This window comes from Dasypus novemcinctus, chromosome 12 (assembly GCF_030445035.2).
Source record: "Dasypus novemcinctus isolate mDasNov1 chromosome 12, mDasNov1.1.hap2, whole genome shotgun sequence".
Lineage (NCBI taxonomy): Eukaryota > Metazoa > Chordata > Mammalia > Cingulata > Dasypodidae > Dasypus > Dasypus novemcinctus.
In genome coordinates, this window is record NC_080684.1 from 102,815,893 (window position 1) to 102,842,568 (window position 26,676).

A 26,676-nucleotide genomic window follows, 5' to 3' on the forward strand; every position below is an offset into this window, starting at 1 on the left:
CCTGCTCAAATGCCCCTTCACTATAGCCTTTTCAAGTAGTCTTCCCAAATTAAATAAGGCATAATCATTCTCCCCTCGCACTCTGGCTGCTCCACCATTAGAGCAGCACACACCCTATAAAGACTTTATAAATGTTAGTTTCCCATGTCTGACTCTCCCATAGACACTGATCTCCATGGAAAGGGATGATGCTTTATTTATTTTCACATTTCCTATGCCTACCTAGCATGATGTCTACTTAGCAATCTTGGCTGAAATGAAATAGAAATTTTCTTTTATTTTCTCTGATATATTTCATTCTCAGTGGCTTCATTTAGCCTGTGTCCCTTACCCTTGAAGGGAATCAACTTTCAGTACATGTGCTAGCCAATGTAGCAAAATATAAAGTTTTTTTAAAAAGAGACATTTAATAAATGATGCAGGCTGCAATGTCCTTTATTCCAAACCCAGTTTCTCCTTCTCAGTATTTCAGAACTTAAATCCCCTTCCACAAAGCCTTCCCTGACTGAAAGAAGATGGAAATCCTGCTCCTGTCATGTTTAAACTCAAATATCCACTATGAAAAAACAACAACAGTAGCGCTAAATTCAATGCAATATGTACTTTTTTTGTTTATGCCAATTGCCTAATATCCAAGTACCAGTAAATCTGTTTAGGTCCATTTATACCAACAGTGCATGTTTTAGTTTAAATGAGTCATTTGGCCAGAATCTTGAGAGCATGTTCTCCATACCTCTGCCATCAAGTAGGAATTATTGAACACAAATGAGTCTGTTCTAATTATTCTAAAACTGTCCAAGAGAAATCCCCAGCACTCCTCACAGGGCAAGGAGCTGTCCAGTTCCTTCACTGAAATCCCTAATACTCCATCCAACCTCACCTGCCACTGTCTTCCTTATGCAAAGTTGGGAAACAGCTGGCTGATCTTTAACACACCCTAAGACCCTCATTAATTCACTGCTCAGAGTTCTTTCTCAAATTACATTAATCCAGTTCTTTGACTTCTATTTCCTCTGGATTCTCCTCCCCCCTCCAATTCTTTCACCATTTAAGTTACTCTTAGGAATACTTTACAAGTTTTCTAGAACTAATCCAAATTCAACATTACTTTGATACCTGCTATATGCAGAACCCTGAAGGGGACATCAAGATTAACAAGACAGGGTGCCCAACTAAGATTAAACCATCTTGTGGTGAAAGAGATGGTTTTCATGTAATACATGTCACACTGGGGAACAGGGCATTCCAGATAGAAAAGCACAGGCTCAGGGGCAAAATGAGTTCATTCTCTCTCAACGCACAGAAAGGCAATGTGCCAGTCCCTGAATGCAGCACAGTCCCGGAACACAAGCGCCTTAGGGTCTAGTGCAGTGGTATATAGAAGATTGCACAAGTCTCTTTTTCTGGCAAAAATCTTACACTGATAACCCAAAAGATAAGACAGAGATGAACAGAGTTGCTCTGGCCAGATTGAGGAGAGAATGATCCATATCTCCTACAGCCCATCCCTGCTGCCTTGGGAGGCCCTGGGGCAGCCCAGCACAGTGGGGGCAGCAGATACCTAGAACACTGCCACAATCCTACATAGCAGTGCTATGTAGGCATTTTTAAAATAAAACATTAGGTCAGTGGAATAATTTACAAGCCACTGATCTAATGAATGAGAATGGCAGAGGTGTATCTGGAAGGATCAGAATCTCCAGACACAAGACTGGAAAAGCTGAGTCTGAATTACTGGGATCTAAAACTAGACCATGAATTATAAAGGTCTGATCACTTTCTCTAAAATCCCATAAGGTAGAAACTACATCTTAACTGCTTCTCGCATTTACCTTGCAATTCTTGCCACCGCCATTTCTTCGAAATTGTTCCTTTTTTCTTCAATTTCCAACTCCCCACCTCCCCCTTCTCCCTCACCAGAGAACCTTTCTCCGAACAAACAAAAAGCACTCCTTACCTTCCTGCCCAATGTCCATTCAGTTTCCTGCCCACACATTTCTGCCTTCCTCTGAGAGGGAGGGTATTCTTACCATCCAAAGTCAATCCCTCTGAATCGCACTGGGTACTGAGTTTTCCAGGGTCATACATCCCCAATCCAATAACCTCTTCCTGCATCTTCAACACCTTCTCTCTGCTGGCTCCTTCCCACTGAGATTTACAAGTGTCTTGTAGTGGGGGGAGGGGGTGTAAGGGGGGGTCACAGGGGGAGGAGAGGCGAATAAAGTCTTCTCTTGACCCCAACGGCTTCCTGCAACTATTTTCTTACTTTCCTTTAACAAGCTTCAGGAAGGTTTGACTCTAAACTCACTGTCTCCACTTCCTTACTTCACTTTTCTCATAAACACAGAACAAACTGGCTTTTGTTACCACTGCTTCCCAAAGCTGCCCGACCCGCCCCCTCCTCCCCTCACCCAATCAGCATTTCTCAGCAATCTTGTCTACCACCAGACTTGATACATTGTTTCTTTAGTGCATGTTCTCTGGGGTTTCTTCCTACCTGTCTGGTTGCACCCCTGCTCCTGTAGTAAATGTGCACATTCCTCAGTTTTGTCTGGGGCCCTCTTAGCACTTGCCATTGTCAGGAACAATAACATAATTCCCGGGGGGGGGGGGGGGGGGTCCTAAAACTGCAAAACTTTCCAGGGGCTGAGCTCCATAGAATAAGTCCCTGTTAGTGGCAGGGGATGCCCATCACTCAGGAAGGAAAAAAGGAGGGAACGATTTCTCTATATTGTCACACCCTTTATTTGCTCCTGAGCAATCTCATCTACTCCTAGGCTGGAAGGCTGAAATGATTACATATATGCTAACCTCCACATCTTAATCTACAGTCCAGGGAAAGGGACTTTGGCCCAGTGGTTAGGGCGTCCGTCTACCACATGGGAGGTCCGCAGTTCAAACCCCGGGCCTCCTTGACCCGTGTGGAGCTGGCCATGCGCAGTGCTGATGCGCGCAAGGAGTGCCGTGCCACGCAGGGTGTCCCCCGCGTGGGGGAGCCCCACGCGCAAGGAGTGCGCCCGTGAGGAAAGCCGCCCAGCGTGAAAAGAAAGAGCAGCCTGCCCAGGAGTGGCGCCGCCCACACTTCCCGTGCCGCTGACGACAATAGAAGCGGACGAAGAAACAAGACGCAGCAAATAGACACCAAGAACAGACAACCAGGGGAGGGGGGGAAATTAAATAAATAAATAAATCTTTAAAAAAAAAAAAAATCTACAGTCCAGCTCCTTCTAAATGTCAGATCTGTGCCTCAAACATTTGGGATGGCTTATAAGCAGCTAAAACTTAAGTCCAAAACTAAACTCCCACTCTGAACCCCAGTCCAATCTTCTCTTCCTTCACTGTTTTCTATTTCAATGAATGCACCGCTATCACCCAGTTTCTCAAATCAGAAGTCTTGATTCTACTTGTGTCCTCCTCCTCCCACACCAAAAATACCTCCTAAATAGCTCCCATCTACTTCATCACCATCAATACCTTTATTCATTCAATAAACATGGCCCACTATGTGGAGATTACTGCTTGTAGATACCAACACTTGGTGTCTACAGTGTAAACAAGACAAGGTTAACCCTAGAGAGAGAAAACAAAAAAAGGACAAAATAATTTCAGATGGTGATAAAAGCCATAAGGCAAGGTGAGGTGATGGCAGCAATGCTGTAGAATGGGAAGGTCAGAGAAAACCTCTCAGAGAAGGTTACTTTTAAGCCAAACCTGAAGGACAAACAGAAGCAAGTACTGCAGAGATTTGGGGGATGGAGTGCTCCAGGCAGAGGGAGGAGCCAAGTGAAAAGATCCTAACGTAGAAATGAGCTTGAGTTCAAGAAACAGAAGGCCAATGAGTCTGGATCTTAGGAAGCAAGGAGACCAGGTTAGATAAGCTCAGAGCAAGGCTCAGATTAGACCTCAATGGTGACCAGGAACGCGCGTCAGAAAGCCACTGGAGGGCAAGGAACTGACATAATCCAATGTGAACTTTTAAAGATCACTTTGCTGCTAAGTGGAAAAATGGTTTGGGAGGAGGGCAAAAAAAATAGGGAGTAGGAAAGCCAGTCTGGAGACTAATACTACAGTAATTCAGATAAGAAAGGATGGCCTGTGAGATGGGAGGGAACAAATTCAGGATATATTTTAGAAATAAAATGAACAGGACTTGCTGGGGGATTAGATGTTCGGAGTGAGGGAATGAAAAGTATCTAAGACAATTCCTGGGTGTTTGGTATAATTTACATACAGCAATATGCTCAGAACGTAAGAGTATGGCTGAACCAGTTTTGATGAATACCCATCAAGACCCAGAACATTTCCACCACTCTAGAGTTCCCCCATGTCTCTTTCCAGTGAATTCGCCTCCACCCAAGAAATAACTACTGATCTGATTTCTATTATAAGTTACTTCTGCCTAATCTAGAAGTCTTATAAATGGGACCAGCCTGGTATTTGGAAGATGCATCCTTACTACATATATCAGTATTTGGTTCTTTTTAAACAAGTTTGTTTATCCATTCTCCAGCTGACAGACATCTAGACTGTTTCCAGTTTTGCACTATTATGAATAAAACAGCTCTGACCATTCTTGTACGAGATTTGCTCTGTGGACATGTATTTTCATTTCTCTTGGAAAAAATACCTAGAAATGGAACTGCTGGGTAATAGGGTAGACATAAGTTTAACTTTTTAAGAAACCGCCACACGGTTTTCCAAAGTGGCTGTATCATTTTACTCCCATCAGCAGTGTTATCAGCATTCTGGCTGCTTGGTTCCTAGGTGTTTTGCTTGAACAACTCCACCTATGCTGCAACCCAACTCATATTCTTTCAGCTCCTCAAACACATTTCTTTCTACATCTTTTTTCTAGCCCTTTACCATGAACTCTGATGACATTTTTCCCCTTTCTTGTTTATCTCCTGCTATTTATTAATTCAGGAAATATCCTGAAGGATGAGGAAGGGCTGACCAGTGTTCTGGGCAGAGGAAAGAACATATAAAAAAGTCCCTGGTATGGGCAAGAGCTTGGCATTTCTGGGTTCTGAAAGAAAGCAAATGTGGCTAGAGGACAGCCAGCACAAGCAGTAGTAGAGGCAGTCAGAGATGTAGGCAGGGGCCAGGTTATTCAGGGCCTTGTGAGGAGTTTGCATTTTTTCCTAAGTGTTACAGGAAACCACAAAAAGATTTCAAGCAGGGAAAAGAAAGACTCTTGGCTCCTCCGGGCAAAGCAGAATACAGGAACTCAGAGGCAGAAATGGGGAGGTCATGTACAGAGGCAATCACAATGTTGCTAGTAAGAGATGATGGTGGCTCAGAGCACAGAGGCAGTGGCAACGAAAAAAGCAAAGAGAGTCAAGTTATATTCTGGAAATAGTGCTGATGATAATTTAATAATAGATTAAATGTGGAGAGTGGTTAAGAGAAAAGGAAGAATCTGATTTGAGAAACTAGGAGGCTGCTAGAGCCACTTATTGATAAGGAGATAACTGGAGGGAAAAGAGTTCATGGGCGCTAAGTGTTCAGTTTGTTTGTTTGTTTTTCATTTTGCTAAGTGCTCAGTTTTGGACCAATGAAGCTGGAGTTACTGGTGAGATACCCAAGCAGAGGGTCAAACAGGAGATGGAGGTGCTAGAGAAGGACTAGCGGAAGCTATCAGTGGGGGAGCCATAAGCTCATTAAAGCATGTGGATACACGAGATGACCTAAGAGGGAGAGTACACAGTAAAAAGAATGTGCAGACAATGCCAATGGTCAAGTAGAAGAGAAATAATAACAAGTCCCAGAGGGGAAGAAGACAGCTGAGAAAGAAGTGGGTTAATGAGGAAGTGAGCAATGTCCTTTGGGAAGTCTCCTATGACCTGAAAAGACAGGGTTACACAACCAGGTACAACGCTTTGCATTCCCCCTGCCAAAGCACCTTCAATACCGATATTTAACTGCCCTTCTCTCCTGAGCAGATATTAGAGGATACAGAGTTAATAGGACAGACAGGAACCCGCCTGGCTCTGATCCAGTGTCTTGATACAGAGCACAACATGGAACAACTGTTTCGACAATAGCTACTGTTCACTGTGTGCCACCAGCAGGCTGTATACTCTACTATGTACCTTTCCTTCTCCCGGATACTCTGAGGAAGGTATATCTCCATTTTACAAATGAGGAAACTGTGGCTCAGACAAAAGGCCAAAGTCGCTATTAGTAAGTGATAGAGCCAGGATGAGGCTGCACATCCTCAATATGCTCTGATGCCTCCAGAACATCCACTGTGGGGGCTTTCCAACCCCCACTGCAAGCAGACCCTGTCAGATTTCTACCAAAGGGACCCAAAACCTGCCCCCATGAATCTGGCCTGTGAGAGCACTAACTCAGGTAAATACCTAGGCAGTAGCCCTGTTCCTGACCTCAGCAATTCCCACTCTTGTCAGGCACAATGAACAATCTAAATGTTCCCAAAGTAATGTATCCTACTCAGAGAGCTTCTAAATGTAGAGGTGAAATCTGGGCTTCCCTGAAATTGAGGTCTGGAGGTGGAAGAACCTGGAACTGCTGGGGCCTTGCTTCTTCTAAATTTTAGAATCTGATTTAGCCACTTATCAGAAGTCCCCCACCCCCACACACATATCTAAATGGCCTCATTCTAAACGCACAACTAATGCTGAGCATGGCAAAGGAAAAGCTTCTCTATGACATCCATTCTGAACCAAGACAAAATCAGGATGTGAGAAACCAGTGGGGCCTAAGAAACCAAGGCTACATATCTTTCTGAAAGGTAACAGTGGTACAATTTTGTATGTAGTCTGTTTTCAAGATTGATGGGCTGTCCATTCCTTGATTTCTTAAGATTGGAACTAAATGGGCTTTTTCATAAGTGAGTACATTAGCACTCAGAGGTTTCCTTCCTTTTTCTGCTCAGGAGCTACTGTCAACTATCAATTCTCTGGTGAGAGCATGGTGGAAAAAACAAAGGCCTGGCTGGCAAAGAACAGGTCCTAACCTTGAATCTGTCAGTATAAAGCTGTATAACTCTGGGCAAGCCGCTCTTCTCTCACTGTCTTTCCTGAGTTGTGAAGAAAGGGTTAGACTAAAGAATTTCATAGTTTCCTTCCAGCTCTATAATTCAATAAGCAGAACATTTAGCAAGGATGGAAGAAGGCATCCTGGACTCAAGATGCTCAGGGTTAAAGCAAATATTTACTTTTTTTTTTTTTTTAAACTTAACGCCATTTTCATCCATCCCACAGATCCAAGTTCTATTGCCCCATTGGCAAAAAAGGCTTAAAAACAGGGAACTTCTTTGTGACCACCCTGAGTCACTAACGTACTTTTTATTCTCTTCATATCTCTTATCAGTACCTGACATCCTGTGAATTTACTGCTCACGGTCTATCCAAAGCAGGCTCCCCCTCCATCTTGCCCACCAGTAGTTCCCCTACTTAGAACACTCTTGGGAAGAGGGCTTGGCTCAATGGATAGAGCACCCGCCTACCATATGGGAGGTCCGCGGTTCAAACCCAGGACCTCCTTGACCCGTGTGGAGCTGACCCACACGCAGTGGTGATGCGTGCAAGGAGTGCCATGCCATGCAGGGGTATTCCCCGTGTAGGGGAGCCCCACGTGCAAGGAGTGCGCCCCATAAGGAGAGCTGCCCAGGGCGAAAGAAAAGTCCAGCTTGCCCAGGAGTGGCGCCGCACACACAGAAAGCTGATGCAGCAAGATGATGCAACAAAAAGAGACATAGATTCCTGGGCTGCGGACAAGAATAGAAGTGGACACAGAAGAACACACAGCAAATGGACACAGAGAGCAGACAACTGGGGGGGGCAGCGGGAAGGGAGAGAAATTAAAAAAGAAACACCTATAAATAGTTGTTAATGAATGAATGTTACAACACAAACAAACACAAATTTAACTGATGTTCAGGAATGTCCAAACGTGGAAATCAGGAAATCTCCCAATCAGGCTGATATGCAGGTGTTTCAATTAACTTCTATCATTCCTCTAGAACAGCTTACATATACATACTATAATAAGAGTATTTTCCCTAGTAGCTTGTTTTTTTTCTTAACTTTCCCACAATGAAGCATCAGATAACAAGCCACAGATATACCAATAACTCATATTACAGCTCATCTTCCTGCTGGGCTATGCACATTACCTACAAAGCAAACAAAGCTTTAATACAGAAAAGTACTGATTGTGCACCTCCAACTCCTGTTCGACACTCTGCTTGGGAATCTCACCAGTAACTTGAGCTTCACTGGTCCAAAACTGAGCACTTAGCAAAATGAAAAACAAACAAACTGAACACTTCTTGCCCATGCTGAACATATTCTCTTGAAGGACTTTCAACAGTCCAATAAACAACTATCCAGTGTGCACCATGACCAAACCAAGCTCTGCTATGAGAGCCCTGATTTTAGTATATTGTATTTTAAATATCTAACTGTGGTGTTGTTTTTCTCCAATTTAAGTAGATCCTTACTGTTTTGGTTTTTTGTTTCTTCACTTTTACCTCCGTGGAAAGAAAATGAAGGCAGCACAGTCTGAAGCCCCAACAGTAAGCACTAAGCACTAGGCACTAAGGTGTCTTGAACGCAAGCCCCCATGAAGATAAGCGCTTAGGCATACTAAGGACTGTCTTCTATAAATATACTGAGCTGCACCTGGACAAACTGAGCACAGTCACTAGATATGGATTCCTGTGCGGTATGAACTAGTAACAGAGACAGGAAGAGAGACAAAGATCACTTTCTGAGCTAACATAAGTTTTCAGTTCAGTACAGAATGGCAGAATTGGGCTTGAAAGAGAAATCGTTTACAGATTAAATCTCAGGCATGCTGGCAAAACTGGCCAGGAATGGGAAAAAGTGAAAGTTCGGAAAACTCCCAGGGGTCACTAAACCATATGGCACAGTCACAAAAACCATGCTTTCCATTATTTTGCTCCAGTACAGATTTTGGGTTCATTATAGGTTTGAGAGGGAGAGAAGAAGAGAGGGAGAAAGATTTACTGATTGACCGACTGACTGGAGGGAGGGCCAGAGCAGAAAGATCTGGAGTCCAGTGCTGGGTCTACCACTAACTGGTTTGTGCTGTGAGCAGGCAGCAAGGTAAACCAGACCTAGAATGGACTTTGGAGTCAAGAAGAGAAGAGTCACATCTCAGCTCGACACTCATTATTAGTTCTATGACCTCTCAGGAATAGGACAGTTGACTTAACTACAAATCAGATCTGCTGAGCAGATTTTGTAAAACAATTTAAAATACCTTGGACAGAGTCCAGCATACATGTTTATTTAAAACAGGTTAGCAAAATTTTGTCAGGTAACTAAAGAATGTATCCCCAAAAAGTGTGTGTGTGAGGGACTATGGGGGTGGGAAGTTCTGTAGACATGTGCCAGGATGTTAATTATTTTTTAATTAAGTTATTTTTCTAGATTTTATGATGCTTATTGACTGTGGTAGGTCTTTGAAAAAACTTTGTTGTGATTTCTTTTCTCATTATAAATAATTATCCACTTTAAGATCTAAAACAACTCTAATTTCTTGGTTTAAACAGATGGGATCATTTCAACTACATTCCATACCATTTCATAGAGTTTTATAAAAAATACACCACTAAAAGGTGATGGGACTCACCCAATTCCAAAGAGTTGGGCAGTCCTGATATCTTACCAATTTGACCACCTTCTCTCAGATACACGCAAACAAATTACCTCAGCAGAATATGTTTTATAATGCTCTTTCTTTGCAAGTTATAAAGCAAATATAAATATACATGTGAGCTAAACTTACGTTCTAAATAACTATAGAGTTCTTAAAATCTCACAATGAACACAGTATCATAAATCAAATGCCAAGACAGAATAAATTATTTATTTTGGGAAACTTTAAACAATTACTATCTGTGTAGCCATGTAAATATCTACCTATGTAACAGGCCTAATGTTAACATACAAGAAAACATCTACCAACACCATTTTCAAGTCAACATTCTAAGCACACCCCACTCAGAATATGGCATACTGAAATCCTTTTTGAAACTGTTTCTACAGACCAAATTTTTAAAATGACATAAATAAAGACTTGTTACACCATACTAGGTACATGTCCTTCAACATCCCAGTACTTGAATTCAAGGTAGAAATTTAAGACAAACAAGAAGACCTTCTAAGGTGGGTCTAGAAAGCAGTCAAGGCCCTCACATGTCATAAAATCAATGAAACTAACTGAGGTTCCTCAGCATCTGAGAGGAAACATCCTGCTACCGCTGAGGAATAAATCCGGGATGCAAATAATAAGCGTGCCCTAAGGTGATAGTTAATTCCACTAGGTAATACTGCACAGGACCTGCTGTGAATTCCACTTCATCCTGACTTTGAGAATAACACTCAAGCTGGAAATGTCAAAAGATAGCAGAATGCCAAATGTCCCTTGAAAAAACTTTAATTAAGATCCCTCCACAACCCCCTGCACAGAGATCTTGGAACTCTAGCCAACCAATACACACAAGATCCCAAATACACTTTTCTCAAGTAATCAATATAGTCACAAATCTTTTTCTGATTATTTCTTCTTCCAAAGACAAAAAATACAAGGTGCATTCAGCATACCTAGAATAATACAATACCTACACCTAAGAAGCACCCGGGATTTGCGGGAAAACTGCCCTGACCAACAGTTATGCTGTACTGGAAGAAGCTGGAAACTGAAAGAGATGCTTTTAAAAGTCAAGCAAGGTACAAGCATGGGCCTCTCAGAAGTCTCCCATGGCTAAAACAAAAAAAGCATAAGATGGAAGAAGCCAAAAAAACAAACAAAAAACACCACCAACCACATCAAAATTGTAATGTTTGCCCTGGAAGGGAGTCCTCACTTAACCTAAGAGGAGATAACTTGCCCAGGGTTAGTTTATTCGATAGCAAAGCTAGAGGCAGATCCCCGGCTTCCCAGTTCCCCCTCCACCCGGCTGCCACCCCCTGTAAGTAGGCTTATAAAACTCTTCGCTTTTCACTGAGGCTGTTAACATAAGGGTCCAATTATCATTCAAAGATCTGCCTGTTAGATAATAGCTAAAAAATTCCATCCATTTTACAGCAGTTACTAGAGTCATCTAATCTTCGAAGGAAGGAGCAGAGGAGGGGGGGAGGAAACCTAATTTTGACCAGTCCCCTGACCGTGCTAGTAGCATCCACAACCACAAACAATAATCCCCACCCACAGACCGAGCAAGACGGCCGCTCTTCGGCACTCCCCACCTCACCGAATTCCACTCCAGTCCCGGCGCACAGGAGACAACACCGCCCCCCCCCCCGCCGGGTCGGGCCGGCTCCGCCACTCTCCTTCAACCACCACTTCCCCGCCCCCCCCCGCCCCCCCGCCCGCCAAAGGGACGGGAGGGTTGGAGCCGCGGGTCCCCAAACGAACTCTCGTCTCACACGGACCACCGGAGCGAACACGCCGCCCCGCTCAACAGCGCGGGGAGCGGGCGAAAACCCCACAGGAAGTGTGTCCTGCGCTCCGCGCCGAGACCCGGCGCCCCGGCGGCGGGTACCTGCCCTCCGCCCCCCACCGGCGAGGAGCCGCCGCGTCCACATGGCTCCAGGTGTTCCACCTGGCCGTAAACGGGTCCCCGTCCCGCCCGCAGCTCGGCTCCCTACCCGGCCCTCCGCCCCGCCGGCCCGCAGCGAAGAGGCCGGGGCTGCCCGCCGGTCGCGCGCCGGCGGCCCTGACCCCGCCGACCCCGGGGCGCCGCCCGCTCACCCGCCGCCTTTGCACCCGAGGCCGCGGCGAGCAGGTACCTTCCCCCCCCCCCCCGCCCTCTCAGGCGAGCACCAGTGCCCCAGGCCCGCCGCCGGACGCCCAGGCCGGGTCGAGACCTCGGGGAGACCCGACCCCTCAGCCCGCTCCGGCCAGGCCGGGTCCGTGCCCTCAGCACCCCGAGGCCTGGCCCAGCCCCCTCCTCTCCGCACCCTCCGGGCGGGCCGGGCCCTTGCCCTCAGCGCTCCCGCCGGGGGCCCTTCCCTCAGCGCCCTGGGCCCGGAGGCCAGGGGTGCTCAGCACGCCCAGGGCGGGCCGGCCCCTCCGCCCCGGCCCCTCAGGCCCGCCGCCCCGCCGGGCCCCGGCCCCTCCCCCCAGGTCACGGCGGCGGTTACCTGCGAGCGCCTCCCGCCTCGACCCCGCGGCCCCGCCGGGGGCGGGAGGGGAGGGAGCGGCGGCGGCGGGCGGCTGGGTGCGGGGTGGGGGTGGGGGAGCCTCCGACGCCTCCAGCTCGGGCGCCCCGGCCGGCGGCGGGGCGGGCCGGGGCCGCGGCCCCTCGAGGCTCGCTCCGGCCCGCGCGCTCGCTCGCTCGCTCCCCGCTCGGGCGCGCCTCAGGGCGGGCTCCCCCGGCGGAGGCCGCGGCCACCTCGCAGGGGCCGAAAGCGGCTCGGCTCGGGGTTTTTTCTCTCCATTCTCCCAACACACAGGAAATAACAGAGCGTCAGGTGACGGCGCGCGGCCAATGGCGAGGCTCCGGGCCGCGGCGCGCGGGCGGGCGGGCGCGCGGCGGGGCGGGGCGCGGGGGCGGGGCCGGCGGGCGCGCGCGTGCCCACCCGCGTGGGGAGGCGCCGCTGCCTAGGCCCGCGCGAGCCGGGCCCGGGCATGCGGGTTTCCCCGCCGCCGCCCGGCAGCTGCGGGCGTGCCGCGCCGCGCCGCGCCGCGGGGGCCGTCCTGGCCCGCGGCTCCCGGCCGCCTTGGGGGTGGCCTCGAGTCAACTTTCTGGGGAGTTGGTGGCCCGGAGTCTTTCGCCGGGATTTCGGGAGTTCCTCCGACGGCCGAATCGCGCCTCCAGCCACCCTGGAGCCCGCAGGCGAGGGCCGGCCCTCCTCCTGGATCACCTGCTCCCTGCAGCCGGAGCCTGGGGGCGGCTCCTGCCTGCCGGGCACCCTCAGGCCGGGATGGGCAGGCCTGGCTCCCCGCCGCCTCCCCTCTTTGGCGCCAGGTGTCCTTGAGCGAATGGCTTGGGCCCTCTCCGAGCCTCAATTTCCCCTTGATAAAAGCGAGGACGGGGATCCTACCTCCCTCACGTGTGAAATGACGCTTAACAAATGCCAGTTACCCTGACTGACTGCCTCACTAAAACAAAAATAACAAGCCGGGACCCTAAATTAATTTGGAGTTAAAAGAGGTAAGACAAAGGATTTGTGATCCAGGCCTCAGCCCGTTTTCTGCCTTCCTTTGCAAACATGTATGTTTTATGGAGGAATGCCATGGTGTGACTTTTTTTTCTTCCTTAAAAGCTCAGTCATAGAACCACTGAGATGTTTGTGTGGTGTGAGAAGGCCCAGGAGGGGAGGGGAGGGCTGTGTGTGGCACGTTTGGGACTCCCCCCCACCCACCCCCCCGGGGCTGACCCAGTAACCTGGCCAAATTCTATCCCCTGGGCCTCAGTTTTCCCTTGGTGCAAGGGGGAAGGAGGGGAGTTTAGATTAAATGACCCTAATGATGGCTAAAACTGGTGATTCTAAATTAGGCCCCCATCTGTCCTAGATGTTGGGAGGGTTATATGGGTTTCCTCTCGTGAAGCACCCCAACTAGGAAGTAAATTGGAATTGGAAAAGCGCTTCAGGCAGCAGGTGGAGGCTGAAAGGAACCAGGTGAGGCCCAGGCTCCAGATTTCCGTATATTTGAGGTCTCCAGCGGGCCAGGGCCTGCCTCTCCTCTTTAACTTCTCTCTCACCCCACCCACGAGACAGGTAATGCTCTGCCTCACTCTGGGCCACTGAGTGAGGGGCATGGGATGGTTCTGGGCCTCCCAGCAGGAGGATGTAGTTGCGCAGGGCAGTGACAGTGTGATTTCTCTTCCTTTGTATCCAATCTCACAAAGTAGGGGCCGGCTCCACTATAGGTCAGGGCCAGTCTGGAGGACTTGATGCCCCAACACCTCCTACAGGCCAGGAGGCTCTTCCGGGGCAGAGCTGAACAGGCCTGCAGGCCCTGCCCTCTGGCTGTTCCCATTGTTCTTCAGACTGTGAGTTTCATTTTCAAATTCTCAGGCACCAAAATCTTTAAAGGCCAGGGCCTGGGTCTGGGCCACTGGGCAGCTGGGGTACTGTCAGCACAAATCCATGTTTCCTGGACAAAAAATGGAAGAGTGTCGGGTAGCTTCCTGAAAACTGGGCGTTGGTACCCTCTGACAATTTCTTGAGGGAATGCACAAAGAAAAAAAAAGCAGCCCTTTTCTTTATTGCCTCCTGCTCCCTCGGGTCCCCGGCCATGGGAAAGGGACGGGTGGTAACAAATGACAAGCCATGGCAGAGCCTCATTCAACAGGAAAAGAGGCAGAGTGACAGCTGAAGTCACATTCTGCCTCCCGCTCTGAGGACACTGCACATCCGACCTTCCCCTGGGTCCCAGAGCAAAGCCAGCCAGCGCCTCCCCACCCCTGCAGCCCCTCACTTTCCCTTTAGGCACCATTTGGAGAAAACACATGTGACATACCGGGGTTATTCTTGTACCATATGGTCTGGACAAGTCACTTTCACCTCTCTGGGCCTCGGTTTCCTCAGCTGTAAGATGGGGATACTACAACCCCACTCCTGAGGTGTTTGGGGAATCTAGAGCGAGTGGCATAGAAAATTCAGTAAGAACGACTGTAGTTCTGTGACGCGTAAGCAGGCTGAGGCTCCAAGAGGGTAAATCACTGCCGGTGACCCAAGAGGGGCACAAGCTCAGTAACTGGGAGCCCCTTCCTTTTTGATGACATTAATGTCTTCTATTGTTCTCTCAAGGCTCTAGCAGTATGAATCCTGTTTTCCCCACCACACTTTGATCTCTTTAAGGAAAGGACAGTAGATCAGCTTTTGCTTTTGTTTTTTCTCCCTCCTAACCCAGTCCACTTGGAAAACACTTATTGCACTGAGTCAGCGGTATCAATTCCAGAAGCAAAATTAATCCTTTCCCTCCTCCTTGGGCTCAGTGATGGCTTTTGGAAGCCCTGTGTCACTCCTTTCATTACAAACTCCTCTGCCCTCCTCCAGGCACCTGGGCAACTCTGGGATTACAAATGGAGCCTTCTGCCTCTAGGTCACCGATTCTGCTGCCATCTGTCAGCACAGATTGATTGAGGAGACTGGCCCTGCTCGGCGGATCAGTGACTTGTGCGAAGTGAGCCGGGACGTCAGCGCCTTCAGCGGCAGGCAGATGTCCTTCCTCTCGCTGGCTGGCTCTCCGGCGCTCACCCAGCCCTCACCTTCATCCTTCAAGCAGCCCCAGCTCTCCTTCCTCTCGGGAGGGGCCCCCTGCTAACTCTAGCACACGCACACGCAGAGAAGCACGGCATGCCCGTTCTGGCCTTGCCTCTTGAGAGTCTTCCAGGAGACAACTGACAAAAGCCTCTGGTTCACGGAGTGGGACAGTCCCCCGAGCATCCTCTCGCCACCACCCATCCCTGTCGCTTTCTTCACAGGCCTCCCGAGCCTGCCAAAGCCATGCACCCTACCCAGGCAAAGCCAACTACCACCCGCAGAAGGCTTCCTGGGGAAAGGTTGCGGGCCTTCTCCCTCTGCCCCACGGTGTCCACAGAGCACCTGCTTGGGCCTCGAGTGCCCACACAGCCTGGGGGCCAAATCTGTGCACCCCAGAGGGCACACCTGAGGGCTCTGCTGTGCACACCCTCATTCCACAGGGAGCACAGGGCCTCAGAATAATTCTTCCTGGGGCAAGGCCAGGGCAAGCTCTAAGGCTAAGTGGGGAGGGAAGGGACACCCAAGGGAGGGCCAGGGAATACCCAGACTTAGGGGTGTGAGGAACAGCTGCCTGCTATTCCCAAGAGGGCCGTGCTGATGCGGGGCTGGGAGAACGAGAGAGGAGGCTGCGGAGGTGGCAAGGTGGGCTGGGCGGGGCCTTCTGTCCGTGACCTCTACCCCAGAGGACTGCCCCTCAATGCTGCTCCCCACCCTGTTCCTACAGGGTGGCAGCTGTGGCTCCCACCTCCAGGCTCCCACTGGTCACATCGGGCTGTTTGTGAATGTGTCTTCCCCACCAACCTGTGGGCATTTGCAGGGCAGAGACACCTTTGTTCCCCTTGGGTCTCCGGCACCCTGGGCAGGCCAGGGTACCATGTCCATAAAAACGACACCAATAATATGATGATGACGATGACAGCCCAGAGTAATCCAGGCTTACTATGAGCCAGGCATTTTATGGAGTTCCCTCCATCATCCCATTTGATGTTTGCAACAACTGTCTGAGGTTGGTACCACACCCCCATTTTATAAATGGGACCATCAAGTCGTGGAGAGTTTTAAAAAACCTTGCCCCACATCAAACAGCTTGTAAGAGGCAGAGCTGGGATTTGAACCCCAGGCAAGGTGGGCTGCAGAGCCCCTACACCGTTTTATCATGCAATAACAAGGGGAGGTTCCTTTCCAGTGGGATTATTTCTGCTTGAAAGCTCAAGACTTTTAGCCACATCATTGTCTGGGCTCCATGGGAAGGCAGTGCCACATGCTGAGGCATGCTGGGAAAAGACTTTGTTCCATCCCATTTTGTTGACGTGCATTTCATTTTAAGCCTGAAAGCCAAGCTTCCTGCGAAGAATCCAAACTGTGGAGAAAAATGCGGCCATGATAATGGCCACTACTTCCTGAGCCTCCAGGATTCCCTGTGCTCAGGCTCCACGTGTCATCGCACTTACCCTTCATGAAACCACAGTAGCCCCATATCACAGCTGCAGAAACTGAAGCCTGGAGTTGCCAAAAAGATGCCCAAGGGTGCAAAGCTGCTGAGTGGTGGACCTGGGATTTGACCCCAATCCTTCCTGAGGAGCCCAGCCCTTTTAGCTACATCAGCTGCCTCCCACAGAGGCACAGAAGTGGGTCTGGTAGGCTGGGTTTTGCTGGAAATGTTTTTGCTTCATCTCCTGCCATGGTCCCTTCGTGTCATGATTCCTACACAGTCACTTGGAAGGCACCAGGAAAAAGGTGCTGGGGTGTGGAGCTGCATGCTGCCGTCTCGGCAAGGGAAGCACTGAGCAATGCAGGCACCGATGCTCCTCCACACCATCTCTCCTTCCAGTGACTTGGGAATGGCTGTCCTGATGCCCTGCCACTAAGGCAACTGCTTTCTGGAAGTAGCCACGCCATCGGAGCTTCCTTGTCACTGCCCTGCATCGCCCTATGAGCCTATGAGGATAACTATCAGGACACGTGTGATGCCAGGTGAGCAGAAAGCAGCAGGAGCCGATGAGCCGATGGCTGCCCCAACTCTCTACTGGTCATTTTGACCGCAGCGTCTTCCCCGCCCATCTTTCCCTGTGGCAGACTCATTATAATGACCCCCAAAGCCCTCTTTGACCCTATTTCCCTCTGGCTTAAAAGTTTGCAGTGCGTCCTGAGCGGCTTCAGAATTCAGCTCTACTCTCAACTGTCTGTAATGCAAGGCCCTCATCCGGCCCCAGCTCACCTTCTAACCTCCTTTCTGATGCTCCATTGTGCTTCCTGTGTTGCTGTCATGTGCCCATCTGCTGCCCCCAGCAGAAATGCCCTTTCCTCTTCCCTACAGATTGAAATGATGCCCTCTCTCAAGTCTTACTCAAATGCCACCTTCTTCAGGAAGCCTCACCTTAAAACCCATCCTCCAGCCACTCAGCAGGGACTAAGCCTTTATCACATGCCAGACACTGAGCCCAAGTTGGCAAACAAAAAAGATGGGGTCCCTGTTGTCACGAAGCTTAAAGTCCCACAGGGGTATGAGAGAGAAAACGTATCATCACATAAATAATCATGGGGTAACAGCTGTGATAAGCATTAATAAGAGCAAGGTTCAGAGGGGGTATAACGGAGACCCCTAGTCTCAGGCATCTAGAATATTTGAGCTGAGGCCTGAAGGACAGACAGGAAACAGCCACGCAATAAGGTTAAAAAAGAGCTCCAGGCAGAGGGCACAGCATGGACAAAGGCCCTGGGGCAGCAGCAAGAAAGTGGTCTTCCAGGAAGGGAAAGGAGGCCAGTGGAATTCAAGTGAAATGAGAAAGCTGGAGACGAGGCTGGTGCGGGCAGTGCCGGCCACATAAGGCTTTGGGACTTGATCCCCAGGGCCAAAGGACACTGCCGAGGAATTCCAAGCTGAGGCCACGAGCCGACGTTCGTTGATACACGACCCTGCCAGCTGTCCCGTGGCCTCTTCTGAAAAGCCCAGGCCGTGCATCAGTCCCCTCCTGAACCTCGGTCATCGGTCCAGGGGGTGTGAGCTGCAGCGTCCCTCCTCTTGGACGGAGCGCATCTAGATCCCCCAGCCCAGGGCCCAGCACGTGGCGCTGCTCCAGACACGCTTGCTGATTGGTCTACCAGATAGGACAAGGCGCTTACTTACCAGCGTTCCCCACGGGGGGGGCCGGGCCGCCCGAGGGGCCTTCCGCATCCTCTAGAAATGACCGCGTTCAAGGACTGTAAGGCCACTACTGAGGGAGCCCTCGAGAGCAGAGCCAGCAGCCCACTGCCGTCCACTCCCGGGGTCAGTGGGCAGTCTGACACCTCACAGGCGCGTGCTGGGTCTGCCTCGTGAATGACCCGAAACGGAAAGAGCTCAGCAGCTGCGTGGTGCTTTCGAGTTGACAAAGCATATTTCACACGTACAATCTCACTCACACAATCAGCCCGCTGAGGTGCAGACGGTCACTGCCCCATTCTACAGATAAGGAAACTGAGGCCCAGGAGAGGGAGGTTCCTCCAGCAAGCCGTGGGAAAGCCAAGGTTAGAACCTGACCACAGTTGAGGCTATGGACGGTCCCCATGGCGTAAAGAAAGCTTCTTTCCAGAAACTTTTAAGAAGTCTAAAAGTGACGCATTTCCTCAGATGTCTGTCACACCAGCAGTGGGAGCCAACACACCAGTTCCCAGAAGCTGTTCCCCTGCACGGCAGATCCACACCCTCAACCCCCGGCCCAGAGGCTGGCGTCAGCAAAGCGCGCGGAGGGGGCGAGGGATGGGTCTTTGGCTGCCTGGTATCTGCTGCAGTGGCAGGCATTCAGCAGGTGCTCAGTAAAACGCTGAGGGATACAGGCGGAGTGGAGAGCACAAGAGCAAACGTTCCTCTAGCTCCCATGTGTGCTGAGCACTGTGCTAAGTGCAACAGCATCGCCTGCATGAACACATATCACCCTTACAGCTGCCCTACGAAGCAGGGCAGTGACTGGTCATCCCACTTAACGGGCTTGGAAACCGAGGCACCTTAGTGCAGTAGACAGCCCGAGATCAAACAGCTGGTGGGTGGGAGGGCCAGGATTTGAACCCACACAGTGCCCTCAAGCAGCCCACACACTGCCCAAGGGAGGAGGTGGGCAGAGGGGGGGCACGGGCCTGGAGGGAAGCAAGGGAACTGTGTCCCCCCCAAGACCGAGCCTCCACCCGCAGCGCCCCAGCCTGGTCATTTTCCCAGCATCCACTGGTATTTCCTGAACACCTACTGTAGGCCAGATGCTCATGTCTGCAGAGACAGCAGGATGGGCGGGACACCCAGTGCTGCCCGCCCACCCTCCAGGGCCCCCCGCGCGCCACATACCTGATGGCTAATTCCCATGACTGGTCTGTCCCTGCGTGGGCAAGTGACCAAGAGGGCCTCCTACCGCCTCCTCCCCGGTAGCCTCTGGGCTCCTTCACCTGCCCACCTCTGGTGGGCGCCTCACAGTGTGACCTGTGAACGACGAAGGGAGGGAGGAGAGCGGTGTGGCCTTGAGCGAGCCCCCCAGGCTCCTGGGGCCTCAGCTTTTCCCTCTGTACAATGGGGACATGCCCATCACCCAGCACAGAGGGCGGCACCCACGCAAGCGCTTCATCAGTGACTGGGCCCCAAGTGCGGTTTCTATCATCCATTTCTCAGGTGCCCATGAGGCAGGGCAAGCAGGTTCAGGGCAGTGACATGCTCGTGGTCACCCAGCACGGACACAGTGGAGCAAAGGGTGAGCTGGGTCTGTCCCCCTCCAAAGCTGGGCCCGAGGGGAGGACGGCACACGAGTGACCTGCGCAAGTCCTGCTGCCACCGTGGCCTCCCAAAGCCAAGCGCGGACCTGGGACTCAGGCAGCTGGGAGACTCCTGGTGTGGCTCCCTGGAGGGCTGCATGGTGGCAGAGCAGCCCACACCCTCGGGGCCTCCTGGGGGCCCATGCCCTGTCGGACCTGCCTCTTACACCCCGGCAGCTCAGCTCTGGCTCTTCCTTCTGTCAGTACACCCTCCCCACCTGAGCCTGCCAAACTCCTCCTCACCCTTCAGGGTCCAGCTCCATGCCACCTCCTCTGTGAAGCCATTCTTGATTGTCCTGCCAGAATTCACAGGGGTACCACAGGGTGAACTTTGGTTGTCTTGTGGGGAGGTCACTGCCCCATCTCCAATTCTCTCATAAAAACACAGCTGCCAGTAACGGAGCACCTGCTCTATGCAGGGACTGCACCAGCCGGCTCCTCAATCCCCAAAGCGAGCCTGCAGTTAAGGAGCATTACTCCCAGGACCCTGCCTTTCAGACTGCAGCTCTGAGAGGCTGAGTAACTGGCCCAAGGTCACACAGCTAGAAGGTGGCCAGCAAAGACTGCAACCAGGGCTATCTAACTCCACAGCCCTGGGAGCCCGCCAGCCTGCCCATCGGATCACGGGTGTCCAGTGGGAGGGGCCTGCTGTGCATCTGCCATCTCTGTACGCCAGCGAGGTGCCCGAAGCCAAGTGGGCAGGTGCTCTGTGAACCTCGGTGGGCCAAGTGAGCTGACATGGGCCAGCTGGTTCCTCACAGGGGCTGCCCAGCTTGGTGCCCCCACCCGCCCCGGCCAGGAGGGTCTCCAGTCAAGGGCCTGGAGCGGATCCAACCTCCCTGTCTCGGGCAAAGCCTGTCCACTCTTCCTTCCTTTCCCGTCTGGCATTCAGAGCTCCGTGGGGCACCCGAGCCCTGCAGGCCCTCAGGGTGGCCAGGCCTGAGGCCTAGGCCAGGCAGCTGCCCCTCAAGCGCCCCCTCAAGTGCCCACAGCCCTCTTGGCTCCTCTCTGCAGCGTGGTGTGCAGGCCCAGGACCTGAAGGAAATGCCCAGGTAGACAGATAGAAGCCCACCATCGGCTTCCGAAGGACCGCTCTTCGGCCACCTGAGGCTCTCACTGGGGGCAGATGCCCTGCTGGCTCCCAGGCTGTGGTTTGCCCCCCACGCCAGGCCCTGTGGGGAAAATTCCTAAGGGGTGGCTTTGATCCAAGAAGGTGATCCTGTCACATCAGGCCCCCCGTCCTGGAGTACCCCTGAGTCTGGGTCTGCTCCCCTGACCCCAGGCACAAAACTCCTCCACACACAGCTGTGGGCAGGTGCTGGGGCTGCAGAGGACACCCACCCAGCCCCTGCACTGGGGCCTGCGGGGCAGGCAGGTGCACCTCAGCAGGGGCAGGGCAGTGAGCGAGGGAAGGCGAGGGGGCAGAGCAGACCCCAGGCCCACCCAGGTGGAGGGAGGGCAGGGGAGCGCTTCCTGGGGGAGGTCAACTGAGTCCAGAAGACTAGGTAAAAAAGGAGGTAGTGAGGTCCAGGCAAGGAACCAGCTCCCAGGGTTTGGGGACTGGAACTAGGCCCGAGGCCCAGTGTGTGACCCACGGAGGGCTCCAGCCTTGGCTTCTCAGCTCAGCACTTGCCTGAGCCATGGCCTGGCCCTGGGAAGACCCCACCTGCGCACTGCCTGGAGGCCCACTCCAAACAAGATGGGCCCCTGTGTCCGTGTCACCCCACCTGCCTCCCTGCCACAGCAGCCCAGGGCCTCCGGCTGGGGCCGCTTCCTGGCCCGCCCGGCTCAAGCTCCCGGCCTTGCAGTCCCGGGACACCCACGTGGCCGCAGAGCTCCGTCCCTGGCCTCGTGTCTCTGGAGCCACATCTCGGCCTCTGTCCCACGCTCTTCCTCTCTGGTCACCCTTGGGAAGCGGCTGTGAGCAGAATGAGCCTCCTGAGACCTTGGGACGCCCAGGCTAAGAGGACGACAGGACCATGACCTTGGCGGGGGGCAGGGGGGCCGCCGGGGCGTCCCGCAGGGCGCGGAGTGGCCGGCGGGCTGTGCGGAGGGAGGACTGGCTCCTCCCCGCCATGCCGGCCTGTCTCCAGCATTTCACTGAAAAAATAAATGGTAGAGGCGCACACCAGACAGCAAGGAAGGGAGGACGGGGAAAGGAGCCCGGGCCCGCCCCGCACTAGCTCCCCGCGCGGGTCTGGGCCAAGGCCTTGGCCGGGGACTTGCTGCTGCTTCGCCCGCGAAGCCGCTGGTGCCAAATTTGCATTTACCACAAACAGAGACAACACAATGTCATAATCCCTCTCCTGTCATTCTCCCTCTTCCTCCTCCCACCTCAGACACACACGCTCACACAAAATGACGGCTCCCTCGACAGCCTGAAAGAGCCAAGCTCTCGATCCGCCTCGTAATTGTTGCCATTTCCCCCGCCGCCCCGCGCCCCTCGCCCAACTCGCAGCAGACCACCCACGGCCCCCTCCTTTGTCCCTGCCGGCCGCGGACAACTGCCCCGCCGGAGGTGGAAAAATGTGCCTAGAAAGAATGGGGGCAGAGGGAGGTGAGCGGGGGGGGGGGGGGGAGGCGGCCCGCGCCCCCCGCCGCCTCTGCGCCCGCCCCCCGGGGTCCCGGCGGGAGGGGCCGTGGCCCGGGCCGCCCCGCACGCCCTTGCCCCTGCGCCCCGCGCGGCGCCCCGGGCCCTGCGCTCCCGCCCCCTCCCGGCAGCGCAGCGGCCCCGGCCCCTCCCGCCCCTGCTCTTTATGGCAGTTTCGAAGCCGCAGCCACCACTCGAGCAGCCGCCGCCTCGGAGGAGCCCGGGCAGGGCGGGCGCCCGGGGGTCCTGGGCGTCCCCCGCAGCCCCCCGCAGCCCCCGCGCCCCGGGCCGGCCGGCGCCCAGCGGGCACGCCTCGCCGCCAGAGCAAACTTTCACGACCCGAGGGAGCGCGCGGCGCGCTGTTACCTTCGCGGTCGCCTCCTCCCGGGACACCTGCCCCGGGGCCGCGCCCGGAGCCCGCCCCCGGCTGGGCAGGAGGGGGAGGGAGAGGAGGGAGAGGAGGGAGGCGAAGGGAGGGGGCAGCTCGCGGCTCCCTGCCTCCTCGCGGCGCCTCCTGCCCGAGGCGGCAAGTGAAGTCACCGGGCCCGGGCGCTGACATCCGCCGAGCCTCTGACATCACGGCCCCTGCCGGCTCTCACCTCGGCAGGGGTGGCGGGGAAGGGAGGGGAGCCCCGATCCCGCCGGCGCCCTCAACTGCGGAGAGCGCGTGCCAGCGAGGGGGCGGGGCAGGGGGGCGGGTGCTCCTCCCGCAGACGAGGTTTCTGGGTGGAGGGGGCGCGGGTGTGCGATTCCGCACTGGCCCCCCAGGGAACGGCTTAAAGGGGGGGCACCCACCATGGGCGGGAGTCAGGGGCCACCGCAGCTCCGGGAGCTCCTGGGCTGCAGGCGTGCGGGACGCTGGCTAAACGCCTACTCTGTGCAGGGGACTCACATCAGCCCCTCATGTGAGGGCCCCCTTTGCCCTGGCACGGCTCGGAAGGAAGTGGCCAACCCCCAGCCACGCTGGGATTTGAGGCCCAGAGCTGGGTGGAGGTGGTGAGGAGGGCTGGCAGGGCCAGGAACCTAAAGCTTTCCCCAGCCGCTGGAGGGAGGGGGGCCTGATGATCCAGCCCAGGGTCCCCACAAGTGGGGGGAGCAGGCCCACCCACCCTGGGGGCCCGAGTCCTGTCTCAGGGAGGCAGCAGCAAGAGCAGGAGCCCAGGCTTGGGGTCCCGGCTGTGCCCTCAACCACAGGGGCCAACAGGTGGGCACCTTCCATGCACAGACCCAGCACTGGGCATGCCACAGGCCCTCCCACCAATGCCTGAGAGGTAGGGGTCAATGCCCCATGTTAAGATGGGGAAACTGAGGTCCAGGAAGAGGCGGGACAGAACACGGACCCAGGCCTCCTGCTCAGGCCTCCCCTGTCCGATGCCCACCTCCTCTGGGAAGCCCCAGGGGCTCCAGCCTCTGCCCTCCGACTAAAGGCCATGCAGCCTGCTCTGCTGAGCTCCCCCCAGCTCCTCCCAGCCCGGCCCTAAGTCAGCACCCGTGCCCCCTCCCCTGTGTCATGAGGCAGCCAGTTGCTGGCATGGGGTGGGGGGACAAGGGGACGAGACAGGTGGTGAAGGCCTACTAAGCAACAGGCCCGTTAGCTCATCTCCTTCCTGTGCCCGGGACGTCAGGGGTTCAGGCTGCTTCCACGGCCTGGAATATACTTCCATTCCTTCCAGGCCTCCGCAGATTCCCACCTCACGTCTCGGGACTCCCACCGGTCCGTCCCCCGACCCAGAGCTGGGACTCTATTTAACACCCAAAGTAGTGCAGAATCCACTGCAGGCATTCAGTAAATCCCTGTAGATAAACTGTCTCCACTGGGTGGACAGCTGCATGCAAATGCAAATGCCAGTGAGCAAACCTGGAGCAAACCTGGGCTCCTTCTCGCCACCCCCCGCCCGCTCAGCCTGGCCCACTGCCGCCTCACCCCACCCTCACCTCTTCCGAGGGTCTCGGCTGAGACCTCGCTGCCTCTGAGAGGCATTGCCCGAGACCCCAGGTCCAGTTAGATGCCGTTTGACGTGTTTCCCCCCATCACAGTTCCTACTTTCGGAGCCCTGGAGGGCAGCACGAACTGGTGGGGAGGAATGGGGGTTCAGGCCCACTGCTCAGGTTCAAAGCCCGGCTCCCCCACTCACGTGCTGTGTGCCCTCGGACAAACCACTTGTCCCCTCTAATGCGTTTCCTCCTCTCAAGTGGGGATGACAGCGGCCGTGGCCTTAGGAGGGTCTCAGCGCAGGGTGGGCCCTCCCCAGACCCCAGCAGGACTGCACCTGCCCACGCACCTGCCTCGCTCCCCACCCCCCCACCCCACCTCTCCCAGCCAGACTGGAACACTAGCCAGGGACATGGGGCTGTCTTGTCCGCCGACTCCTGGCCCGGACCTCGCACACAGCAGGCACTCAGTAAATACACACGGAGGAACCAGACAAGGTCTGCTGAGAGAGTGGACTGGAGTTAGCGGGCACCCGCTTCCTGGTTTTCAATCTCTACCACGCCCTTCTCGTGTGACATTGGGCAAGTTCCTTAACTTCCCTGAGTGTCCTCTGCTCTACCGCCAAAGCGGGTAAAAGGGTAGAACCTACCTCGTAAGGCTGTTTTAGGTCCCAGGAGGTAAGGGATGAAAAATGCTTAGGGCAGAGTGGACCCGCTACGGGCGCCACATCCGCATTTGCTGCCACTATTATGCCCACTTTACTTGGCCAGGGCTCACGTGGTGCCACAGGGAACAGAGTGACGATGTCTGAGACGTGGGACAGTGGGAAGGAAGAGGGCTGTGGGGGAACGCAGCCTGGGCTCCACCATAAACTCGCTGAGCCTCAGTTTCCCTCTCAGTGTGGCAGGATAACACTCCTGCTTCCCCGAGGTCTTGAGTGGGTGACTTCAGACAAGGGCCATCAAAGAGCTGAGCACAGGGCCTGGCACTCAGCAGTACATGTGGGCTCCCTTCAGTCCTCCCAAGCTGGGGACACACCCTCCATTACTCCATAACCTTCTATGGACACCCCAACATGGGGGGGCTGGGATCCCAAGCCAGGAGCAAAAGGTGCAGAGAAGGCTCAGAAGGGCAGGCGGCGGCTAGTGTTGGAGGGGCCAGGAAAGGCCGAGGAGGGTGTCAGCTGGGTCAGGAAGGCTCAGGGGAAGGAAAGAGGGAGCAAAGAGGGGCAACCCCCAAAGGCAAAGCCTCCCAGGCACACTTGGGTGGAGGGGACCCCAAGGTCTCTATTTGGGTTTTGGGGCATGTGGGGCTGAGCTGGAGAGCTCAGTGAGCACCAAGCTGGGTAAATTACTGTCAAGGATCAAGGCCAAGGACTCAGAGACCAGAGCAGCCAAGCCAGGAGGGAGGCTGGAATCACCTGGTCCAGCCATTTTTCAGATGGCGATACTGAGGCCCAGAGAGAGGAAGGGGCTTGTCCAAGGTCACAGCATACATTGGTGCCAGAGCTGAGAGCTCACACTTGGTCCTGCCACCCGTAGGTCAGAGCTCTTTTAAAGACAACGACAATAACAACAGTTACTAATACACAGCACTAACCGTGTGCACGCACCTTGAGCTTTACATGAGGATTAACTCACGTGAGCCCCAAAGCTACCCTGTAGCGAGACTGCCATTCCCCCCACTTGACAGATGAGCAAACTGAGGTCCAGAGAACCGAAGGGAGTTGCTCAAGTGCCACTGCTGATAGGAGCAGAGCCAGGCCGCAGAGCTCCCGAGCCCAGGCTCTTCACCAGCACCCCCCCCCCTTCTCCCCACAGCAGGCCTCCGCGCATCCATCCACTCCTGCAGGCCCCCCTTTACCCTCCAGGGATGCAGGCACGCATGCATCCCGGCGCCTCTTATTTGAGCTCCTGCTCGGGGTCCTGGGGCACCCCCACGAAGCCTCCCCCCCCCCCTCCCTGACTCCTGCCGCTTGGCAGTCCTCCTGAAAAGCCCAGCGTCAAATTTAACTCTTCAACACCCTGGCCACTGCACTGTGGGGAAACCAGAAAGCAACCCCCTTTCAAAGTCCATTCAGGGGGGAGCAGGTGTAGCTCAGTGGTTGAGCTCCTGCTTCCCAGGAACGAGGCCCTGGGTTCAATCTCTGGTACCTCCTTTAAAAAAAA

General features: G+C 54.0%; 1 protein-coding gene across 9 annotated transcripts in view; it reads right to left on the reverse strand.

Moving 5' to 3' along the window:
* TCF20 (transcription factor 20) overlaps window positions 1–26,676 on the reverse strand; it is a 210,782-nt gene that overhangs the window by 119,384 nt on the left and 64,722 nt on the right. For 3 of the 9 annotated variants that reach the window (XM_012529431.4, XM_012529430.4, XM_012529429.4), the window contains exon 1: window positions 12,141–12,241. The exons of 4 other annotated variants lie outside the window; for them this stretch is intronic. The gene's annotated coding sequence lies outside the window, so the exon portion shown is untranslated. Of the gene's footprint in view, window positions 1–12,140; window positions 12,242–22,941; window positions 23,259–26,676 lie in introns of those variants that run through there. 2 more of the 9 variants (XM_071219087.1, XM_071219083.1) reach the window with 2 other exon arrangements.